The sequence below is a fragment of the Anopheles marshallii genome, chromosome 2, assembly GCF_943734725.1.
Source record: "Anopheles marshallii chromosome 2, idAnoMarsDA_429_01, whole genome shotgun sequence".
Taxonomy (NCBI): domain Eukaryota; kingdom Metazoa; phylum Arthropoda; class Insecta; order Diptera; family Culicidae; genus Anopheles; species Anopheles marshallii.
The window spans coordinates 50,813,444-50,824,123 of NC_071326.1; positions in this window are offsets into that span (position 1 = coordinate 50,813,444).

Below are 10,680 nucleotides of genomic sequence, written 5' to 3' on the forward strand. Positions count from 1 at the left end.
TTCCTTGAAGCTTTCCGATGTGCGAAAGGAAGCTATCACTTGCCCTTTGTATTGTGTATGTTGTCTATAGATTAGAGTAGCAAACACACGCTCTGTTGGATGAAGAATAACAAACTTATCGGTGAGACAGCCGAATAATTCAAACTCATATCCTAAGGTCTTCGAACGAAGCACTCGCAAAAGCTAGACGGCTGTGACGATTCAGTGCATTTCTTAAGCGTCTGGTGGGTGATCCTATCTTAATAGGCCGATGTTACTGTCGAACGGTTGTCGTTCCTCCAAATCCGACAACGCTGGCGATCATCATCCTCCGCAACTGCTTTCTAAAAGTGCCCCTGTACTGCTGGCTAGCTTTAGGGAAAACCCCACAATACGACCACCCGACTTCCCAACGCAGCGCGCAATACAAAATGATGTTAAAGAAAACTGCAAACGTCGGCACGTTTGACCGTTCCATTTGCACTTCTCGCCCTGACTGTTTTGCACCAAAACAAGGTCTTACCGTGGCGCATACTGACGTGCTTGACAATACGCACACATACACAACCCACTCGAAGCTGTCGCGCCTGGAACTTGCAGCATAACAAACGCAACAAATCCCTAATGGTGCGGGGAACTTCCCACTCCCTATCTAGCGACCGCAACCAAACCCAAAGTCGAGGAACGCGCTGTACTCTAGTCGTGAAAGTGGTGTCCCCCCAACTTGAAAACGGATGGGAACCAAAGAAGAACCAAGAAATTGCGTCTTAAATCAATCTGCGCACCATCAAAACTGCTCCGTAACCCCGCGCAGGTGAGAGCGTGTATTGATGCTGGCTGTTTTGGTCGCTGTGGCAAGGGCGCGAGAACCTTCGATCACTGTCCAGAGGTTTACAATAAATTGAATGGGACATGGCACAATTGTTAAAATGGCACATAACCTTAAAAAAAAGGGAAATATTTCGACGCCTTTTTTGTTTACGAAAGCCAAAAGCACAACAAATTGCCGAGAGAAAATAACCCAGAGATAATCTCTCACGTGTTTATGGAACGTGTTCGCGAACTTAAGCAAATCGTGGAATGTGGTTAGTGATATCACTGGACAGCACAGCTACTAGGGTAATTTAATAAAATACAATTTACATAGGCTCAGACTAAAAATTAGATTTGTTTCAAACAATACACAAATATTTGCCCAATTTGCAATACAGCCCAGCGTAAAGATATCACGAGTGCATCAAAATGCCAAAGAGATGGCAATGGATGGTACGAAAACCTTGCATTCCTTTGCGGTGAGGCATTTTTTTTTTCGCATGTAACACACGACACCCTACGGCAACTGTTATGCCGCAAACGCACGTCTCGTTCTAGCAAGCTTTTCGTCGGTAGCTGCTTCCAATTCGCCATTAGGGAGACGAGATGGTTAATTATTCGCTGCCAGGTTTTATCATCAACCGGTTCTAACTTCACCCCGCGGGGTAGGTTTATGCTGCCCGTATATATGTGTGTGTGTGCAGCAGTAAATCGCGTCCTTCACGATGAGCGTCTCGGTGTGCTTATGATCAAGTGTTTCCAGCAGGTTCAGTGGCCATTTCCTGCTCACATAACGGATCATTCATATTGGATGGAAGCTTTTCACGCACGCAATTAGACACGAAATGTGGAACGTTTTGTTGACGAACCCAGTGATGAAACTATGACGGGGTAAACGAGGTGCGGGGCTTCATTTCCCCAATTCCTTTTAGATTGGATAAGCTACATAAACTCTATCCTGACGGAATCGTGCGAAGAGATAAGGCGAAGCTTCAAATTTTCAATTTTGGTAATGTGTCGACAGTACCAGAGCATGGGTTTATTTTATTGTGTTGATAAACCATGTAAAGTGATACACCGGTAAGGCCGATAAACTGATGAAATGTCGCTGCACGATTGCATCAGCCAAAATTCCTAGCTTGACGAATTGTGGACAAACGAACAAAAAAAAAAAAAAACAAAACTCTTGAACAAACGGCGTAATGTATCCATCAAACTGTCGATTGTTGGCCAGTGAGCCATAGCGAGGAAGCAATTCATCGTGCTTTAGTAGAACGAAAGGGGTCCGCCGATCGCCAGTCAAGGTTAACATATTCGCGCATTTGGTTCTTTTGTTTCGATTTCATTCTTAATCGTACAAAAAAAAGTTAAAAATAAAAAAAATTATATACAAAAGTGAGGTGCTATACCGCACGAAGCACAAAACACTCACACACAGATAATGAACTACAATTTGGTGTGCACCCGGCCTGAAGTTGCTTGAATGGTTGAAAAATTCACGAAATGTTTTATAAATGGGCCTTTCTCTTACAATAGATAACTAGATAACGACACAATCCAATTGCTAATTCACAGAGACAATGCCGGGGGAACGGTGGGTGCGCACCGAATGTTCCAGACGAATGATCTTTTTTTTGTTTTGTTCGTTTGTGCCTCTTTTCTCGTCAGCTCCGCAAGAAACAAGGCTTTAACTTTAAAATAAAAATTACTGCCAGCCTTCCTTCGGTGGGCAATATGTTTGTGGCGTTTCCACCAATTGATGATGCACTTTAATTTAGACGCGGTGTCCTCGTTCGAACGTTCGAACTACGCCGGAACGGACGGGAGAGCGAATAATGCGAACAATAAAATGCGCGACCGCGCGGAGGTTTGGAAAGGCGCATGAACACTTCTCGATCGATTGAAGAAAAAGGTTCGCGTGTTTTCGACGCAAAGGGAAATCGAAACACGTCGGTGGAGATGATGAAAACGTTAACTTATTAAAGATAGTGTGTACCCGAGTTCAGGGCGCACCGCGTGGAAAACATGAGGACGTTTAATAAATATTTATCGTGGTACGATTGGACAAAGGAAAACATATTCTTCCTTCCCGTCACAGTTACATGCCACAAACGCCAACCCTTCCAATCCAGCAAATGGTTTGACTTGGCTGGGTTGATTGAACATTTTGGGTTTTTTTTTGTTGTTGTAAAACCATTCTTCAAGCACCCTTTTACGTAATAATAAATACTTTAAAAAATTTTAAAAAAAATTATCTTCGCTGCATGAAGATTACATTTCATGTTTCCTCGGTAATACTTTTATTGTGAGAACGGATTGCATAAGGAGCTTTGGCTGTTGGTTGGCAACTTGCACATGTGTGCTCATTTCTCTAAATTGACATTTTTATATCAGAACCGTGTGATGGTCGGAGTACAACTGCAGGGAAGTATGCCAAACATACACAAATGTGCGTTTGGGGCATGGTGTGTTGTTGCCGCATCACATAACTCGTAGCGGTCAACGAACGATCATTCCTTGAACCGAGCGAATCAATGCGATCAGAACTGTGGCTCTCGGGTGAATCAGTCATCCAACCCTGCCCGATATACGTCGGACCACATCTACACATGCGTTCGATGCTATGTAATGCGATGCCAGTGGTGTCGTAAAACAAAACAAAGCCGGCTGTACAAATATTATGCTACACAACTCTTTTATGCTACCATTCCATCCAGTCGTGAAATTTGCTACTGAGTGTAATAAACCTCTGACTGTACCCTGTATGACGTACAGAGTGAATTGTTGCTTGGCCGATCGTTTCTAGGTATGCTTCACGTTTAGATGCTATCCCGGACCCATGCATCATGCGATCAAACGATACACAGATGGCAAAACTTTGAGTGCGAAGCATACCGCCTATCAATACAGAGCCAGTAGTAGCTACAGACAGCACATGAAAGTTTCTCACCTTTTCTCTCTTCTTGCAACACATACACCTATGCACAGAAGCTCACAAACATAAACTCTATCGCCCGTGATCATTCATCGTGTAGCGCGCCGTAGCATAAAAGCATGCACAACATTACATATTTTCGCAGTTCGGGAAGCTATTTTTAGCACCACTAACAGCCAGCAGCTGGCGAATGATTTATTTTAAACTCTCACCAACTGCAAGCCGCCCCACTACTACCAATCCATCGGCAGCATACGCAAGCCTACGGAACATGGATAGGAACTGACCCCATCTTACGGAGAAATCACACCGGGAGGAGGCCAACAACGTCTGTTTTGCGCTTCCATTTCGTTCTTCGAGTGACCAGAGTTGAAAAGAAAGTATGTTATCTGTGGATAGTGAACGCATTCGTTTGTTTTTGCTTCACTTCTTTCTACATTTCAGCCCATTTTGGCGAAGTCGGGCAGAATCGGGTGGGTGGATTGGTTGTGTCTGTGCGTGAAATGTGTAAAAGAAACAATCGAGCTTCGCTTCTACAGACTTTGAGCGCAAATTGCTCAATCAAGATGATTGTTTTTTAACCTGAAGCAACCGCAATGAAAGGTTGATAATTCAAATGAAGCTATCGATAGGGTGTTAATTATTTTGAAACAAATCAAGCCTTGGAGGAGCTTAATTTTTAATAAGTCCCAGGTTATTAATTTATCATTGATAAAGCATTTTAATTATTCAATGTAGGAAAAATCTTCAAAAGAGAAATTTCGCACCAAACACGCGTAATAATTCTCGAAACTGCCTCGATGAGTCAACAGCGTTTTTAAAAGGTTATGAAAAAAATAAAAATTTACGAGCCGGGATCGTCTGTCTGCGGCTTTGAAAGGAAGAGACTTTCTGCTGAAACAGTCATCATACCGCGCCATGGCGTTCAGTGCGAACAAACTCAACCGAAAACCGGTGTGTTGGTGGTGTTGGCGAACCACGGAATTCCACGAAACGTCATCCGATCGTTTCGTGCGGCGCCGTGAAACCACGAGTTGAAAACGCGATGAAAACGCAATGACCTCAGAGCAACGTGAAAAGGAACGAATGGCGTAGGAAGATCCGCTACACACAAGTTGACTAACAACAACGCCATACACGTTTTGGACGGTGTTGTACCATAACAGGACCAAATTTTACATCTGTGTACAGACAAAAACAAAACATAATGTAACTTTACATAGAAAAATTTACCCAATATTACAGAACAACACTATAACGAGTTGACAAAATTAACAGGAAATTAAGCAAGACTTCTTTGTAAAGTGATGTTATGCGTTTCGTCTTTTATCGCGCAAATAAGTAAAAACGCTCCTCGAAACGTTGTTCCTTTCATGGAATTCAACCAAGTGAGTAAACATTTCGAGAACTTCTTTGCTGTTTATTTCCTAACATGGCTATATCACCGCAACGTGGAAAAGCTTCCCGCCCCGTTTGTTAATTAACTGTGTCACGTTTACCGATAATGTTACACTTTATCGAGAGGCAATTAACAAGGGTTTCTCATCGGTGTTTTTCTTTCGTAAAAGTACACACACCTATCGATGCACGTTTTCTTTCTCTCTCTTCGGAGGAAAATTGAAATATTGTTTCCTTAATAATTTACAAACGTGGAACTTGGCAACTGAATGTTCTTTGCTTTTCAGCAGTGAATAAAACCTTTCCAGTTTCGGTTGTAATGTGAGAAAGGAAAACTTATACGATCGTATCACATGAAAAGTAGGGGAAATTATTTTATCAAACACCTTTATAAGTGTTGTTGCTTCATGAATCCTTTGATAAAAGTCATTAGTGAGGAGTCATTCAAATCGGGAATCGACATTTAAATAGAGATTCAGATATGTTCATTCAGATTCATAGATCTGAATTCGATACACCCAACATTAATCTTTATGTATAGTTTATATACGAAAATGTTTATACTTTAACTTTAGTGTTTGGTCAGATCCGAGTCAGTTTTTATAGATCTCCAAGGGGCATGATGCATCACTGCTCCGAGAATGGCGAATGACCCATGCATCTTTTGGGACTCGATTTCTGATTTGAGTGACTCCTCACTAGAGATTAATACGAATGACTCTTCTCAAAAGATTCCTTAGGCACAATACTAGTATACTTGAAAAGACGCACACAATAAATGGAAATGATCAATTCGTTTTCATGTACCCATTACACAATCACTTTCAAGTGCAGCGGCTCGACTAGAGATAATGGCTTGCAAATGAGATTATGATGCCGCGGCTAGGAGGTGGTGTGTACACACCCGCTCGTACACAATTTGACAACGAAACCACAACTACAGCAACGATACGGCCCGTTTCAAGGTTGCCGTTTGAAGAGATGAGCTCGATATTCGTGCCAATAACATCCAACTCGAACTTCCCCCACAACTCCCACGGAACCAAACCTTGGGCGGCAGACAGAAATTGGTGCAAAATTATTCCATCAATTGATTGATTGGGGTCTTCCTGTGAGTTAGCACAGCTGACAGAAAGCGCCCTGAGTAGGAAAACCTAACGGGGAACGCGAACGGGGGCGTGTGATTCGCGCTGATTGATTTTCTGTTCCGTTCGGAAAATGGTGGAAATCGAATTTATCCTTTTTCTTTTTCTTTTCTTTTTCAAAGCCTAACAAAACTAGGGGTTTTCATAGGGGAATTCTTGCCATCATAAACGGTGCTTAAACGAGTATGACGAGTTCACAGTTCCTTAAACGAAACGTCATTCGCGTTACGTACGTGAGTTGGACCATGATCGCAGACCTACGGACAAGATGCGTTCCTGATCGCTTGTGATGGGATTCACGCGAACGAGATCAAGTGCGATCTGTGAAAATTCAGTCGGCAGCTGTGTTTAGAGTCAAACTAGCCGAAGAAAGATCAAAAGCAACGTTGGTTCGTCGTGTGGGCGTTCACATCTGTACAAAGATGAAAGGGAAGGGGGGACATATATCTAGAGCCAGTTTTGTTGATGCAATAGCTTGCGGAAGAGTGAATAAAAGTATTGTCTTTTGCTTTCTGGTGGGGAATAGTATCGTTTTCGTGAATGGGGGAAACAAGAAAGCTATTGCATAGTTGCCTTTTTAGTTGCCATCATCCCACAAAATGAATAACCATGGCTTTCTACCGTGGGAATTGGAAGATAAACTGATAAATATTGTACTTGGAGCGAGTGTTTCGTTGGAGACCGATAATCGTTACATTGAAGAGCAGGCAGATGAATGGGGTTAGGGATTTTTGTAGGTTTTTCCTTCTCTTGCAAACCGAAGTCTTTCAACACTTTTATATTTTCTTAGTTCTGCCCACGCTTCTCAAGGACGTAACAGCACACCACCGCGGCACATTACACAACGGGCAGTGAAAGTGAAATGCGATGCACAACCACGAAAATTGCACTTTCCGATGCATTTTGCTAGCTTGCCCATAACTGCCACCACACTTTTTATTCTACAAGAAGTTGATGCACTCGATGCCCAAAAACTCGATGCATATACGAAACCCCACTGATATACGCTCTGCTCGGTAGAGACATTGCAGAAGCAGCACACAAGCACATGCAAGCATACAAATCGTGCAGTATTAACCACGAATTCACGCACACACACACACAACCGCGCGAGCGCCCGAAACTTTCCGCTGCGCACACACTTTTCATTTTTCGGCTCGTTGGCGCTAGTTAAATTACTATTTTTTTGTATAATTCCAAGTGGAAAAAAACTCTCCCCAACTCCACCCTGTTCATCGATCTCGACGGAAGTAAAAGGTACGCACAAAACCGATCCCGATTAAATAATCTACCGAACAACAATTAGCTGTAATCATCACTATGACGACAGGGAAGACACGCACACCGGCACATGGTTTCTCTCGCTTTGATCGGCGTACACACACACACACACACACACACACACACACACACACTCACGGCACAGGGGCGCCGCCTTCGTTGCTGTTTGCGTTTTCCTAGTCGTGTGACACTTGCACTAAACATGAACGCGTAGCCGGATCGATTAAAAGCGCATAAGAGGGAGAGAGAGAGAATGAAGAAGTAAACTAGCACAACGAACCGCAGAGGACCCGCGCCGGTACACGCGCGAGTTGATGGCCAAACGTCGTTATTTATTTTTATTTTTTGGCTTACTTTTCACCAAATTTTCACACTCCTCACACTGCGTACCGGGAGGAATTGTGTTGCAAGCGGAACGAATATGCCAGTGGCTTTCTTTCCCTCGATTGCGAGTGGGTATTTAAGTCGCACGATAAGACCAACTCGCTGGTTTGTGTGTATGCGGGCTCGCTCAAGTAGGGGCACGCAACTTTGCACGGTGGCTTCGTGTTTGGATCTTTCTAGAAGAGCAGCAGTAATTTTGGCATGGCCAGTATACCAAATAACAGGTATGTGGATTTGTTTTGCTAACAATCATTCTATCAATCAATTTTCCCTTCCATTCCTTTTCTGTTATTTCCTTCTCTTTCGCCCGTTTGGCGCATCGTCGATATCCAAACGCGACCCACACACCCCACTGGCATTATCGTACCAAAATTTTCTATCGCCGATTTTTACAACACCAACCACGCACACGTACACAAAACGTTAAACGCACGCGGTAAATCAGCCGCGCACGAGACTTAAGCCACCGCGCCTATGGATAATGCACGCACACACACACACACATTGCGAGTGGAGCACAGATAGGAAACTGCGACGACAACCGCGGGGTGTGTGACGTTGACGTTTTTCCTCCCTCCTCCTTTTGTTCCACCCACAGCCCACAACCACATTTATTCTTGATCACACGCATTCGTTCGTTCGTTCTCTTTCGCACCATCTTCTTTGCTGTGGCCACTTAACTGCTTATCCCCCCATCGGTTGGAGCAGAGCCGCGCTAGGAAGAAGAATAAGACACTGGACGACATCAACGAAAAAAAAAGAAGAGCAGCAAATGCAACCCATGAAAAGTAGGCGACGATTTTTGCAAACTTAGCACGCGGTTTTAACAGTCAGCAGGCGGCGAAATAACACGACGACGGGAGCGACCGATGAGTTCGTATGGTGTATGGGAAGAATAAATTCGTAAATGAACTCTGTCAGTGGAGAACGTGCCCCACACTTTCAACATTCCACGCCAAACAATTTAAGCGCCACATACTGTGAAACAAGATAGGAAACGAAACACATGCAAAACCCGGACCACTTGCTACGGGGGATCTGGTCTAAGCTGTTTCACTGTTTCCTCCGTGCGGCTCTGCTTTGCGTAGGTAGAGACCGCGCGCGCGAAACACTTCCAATCGTACGCGTGTCTTCGATGAAACTGCGAGAAAACCGCGAACCGTCTGTCAAGAGACATACGTACGGTGAGTGGTTTCGACTAGGCTATGTGGGCTGGCTTCGGCAATGCCGCTCTGGACGAATTCGCTCCTTCATTCTCACCAAAGAGAGACCAGAGCAGAGCAACAAGACTTGCGCTTGGTACGAAAACGCACCATCATCTCGTCCATCGTCTACCGGATGGAAAACCAACCCCCCCCCCGCAACAGCGGACAGTGTGCTCCACTAAGTGAAAGAGCACGGTCTGAGAAAAAGAGAGACTCAAGAGTTGTGTACAGTGGAGCAGCATGGGGATTTTTTTCGATTTGTAAAGAGGGATCCCAACTGTCGTAGAGCGGCGTGAGAGAACACCGCCAACATCATGGAGCTTAAGGAGATTGACTCGTGCTCGATGTAGTGGTTCATACATGAATCGTTTAATATTAAAGTTCCAGATAAAAGGAGGACGGAAGACTCGAAAACGGAAGTGTCTAAAATGTAGTTAAATTTAATAAAACCTTTGAGGTAACCGAAAGACTTAAAACATAGTCGCGTAGAACTAGCACTAGCAAGAATAAACTGTACGTAAGCATGGAATCGGGAACTCTCGAGAGAATTGGCGTCCTACACAAATGATGCTAGTTCCCAATGAGTGCATACACAGGTTAAACAATCTGCGAAATTCATTTCCCGTAACGATCGCATCCTGACGTGAGACAGGAAAGCATACCGAAACAGTTTTAAGACACAATCGTTTGATTTTGGTATTGTGTACAAATAAATAATATGTTACAAATAGCATGATACATGATTTAGAAAGACTGGTGAAAGCATAACAATTGATGCGTCGCACACATAACCAACCGGACTCGACGACAAAAGGTCTTCAGTGTACTGTGACCGAATATACTGTGACCTACATTGACGATTCACTACGACGTTGTGGTGGTTAAATAATTGGTAACTGTGTTGACCTTGTCCAGAATTTACTTTTACAGGGACCGTTGCGCTGTGATGCAGTTGCGGTGCCTTACATTTGAAAGGAAAAAAGGACCTTCCACCACCACAGGGTACATCTGCCATGGTGTACAACAATAAACATCGTATATTTACGATTCTGGATCAGACCGGTGAATGCAATCCAACACAACAACTACTGTGGTCTATTTCTAACCTAAACTTGTTTCACTAGTGTTATGGTACGGTAAAAACCGTTGCGTAAATCCAACGACACTTGCAATTCGCTTCCTTAATGGCAGTTTAATGGTGCAGTGATTTAATAAGGTTCGCCAACTTCCCTCTGTGGGCGATCAATTTTCTAAGGTAACAGTAACAAGGGAAACCAAGTGTACATACTGTTTAGTTATGCGCTCCATACCACAAAACAATGCATATTTCCCAAGTATGCATCAGATGCATATAAGGGCCCAACAGCAGTAGGCACACAAAAGAATCAATGAGAGCTTTTCCCTCTGATGCCATACCTGTGCAATGATCAATACGTCAGATGATCATTAGACGATGGAGATATTTACCACGAAATGTTCTCTTAAATTTTCTTCATTGTTTCACTCGGAATGTGACTAAAGACAACTGCAACAATCCAAT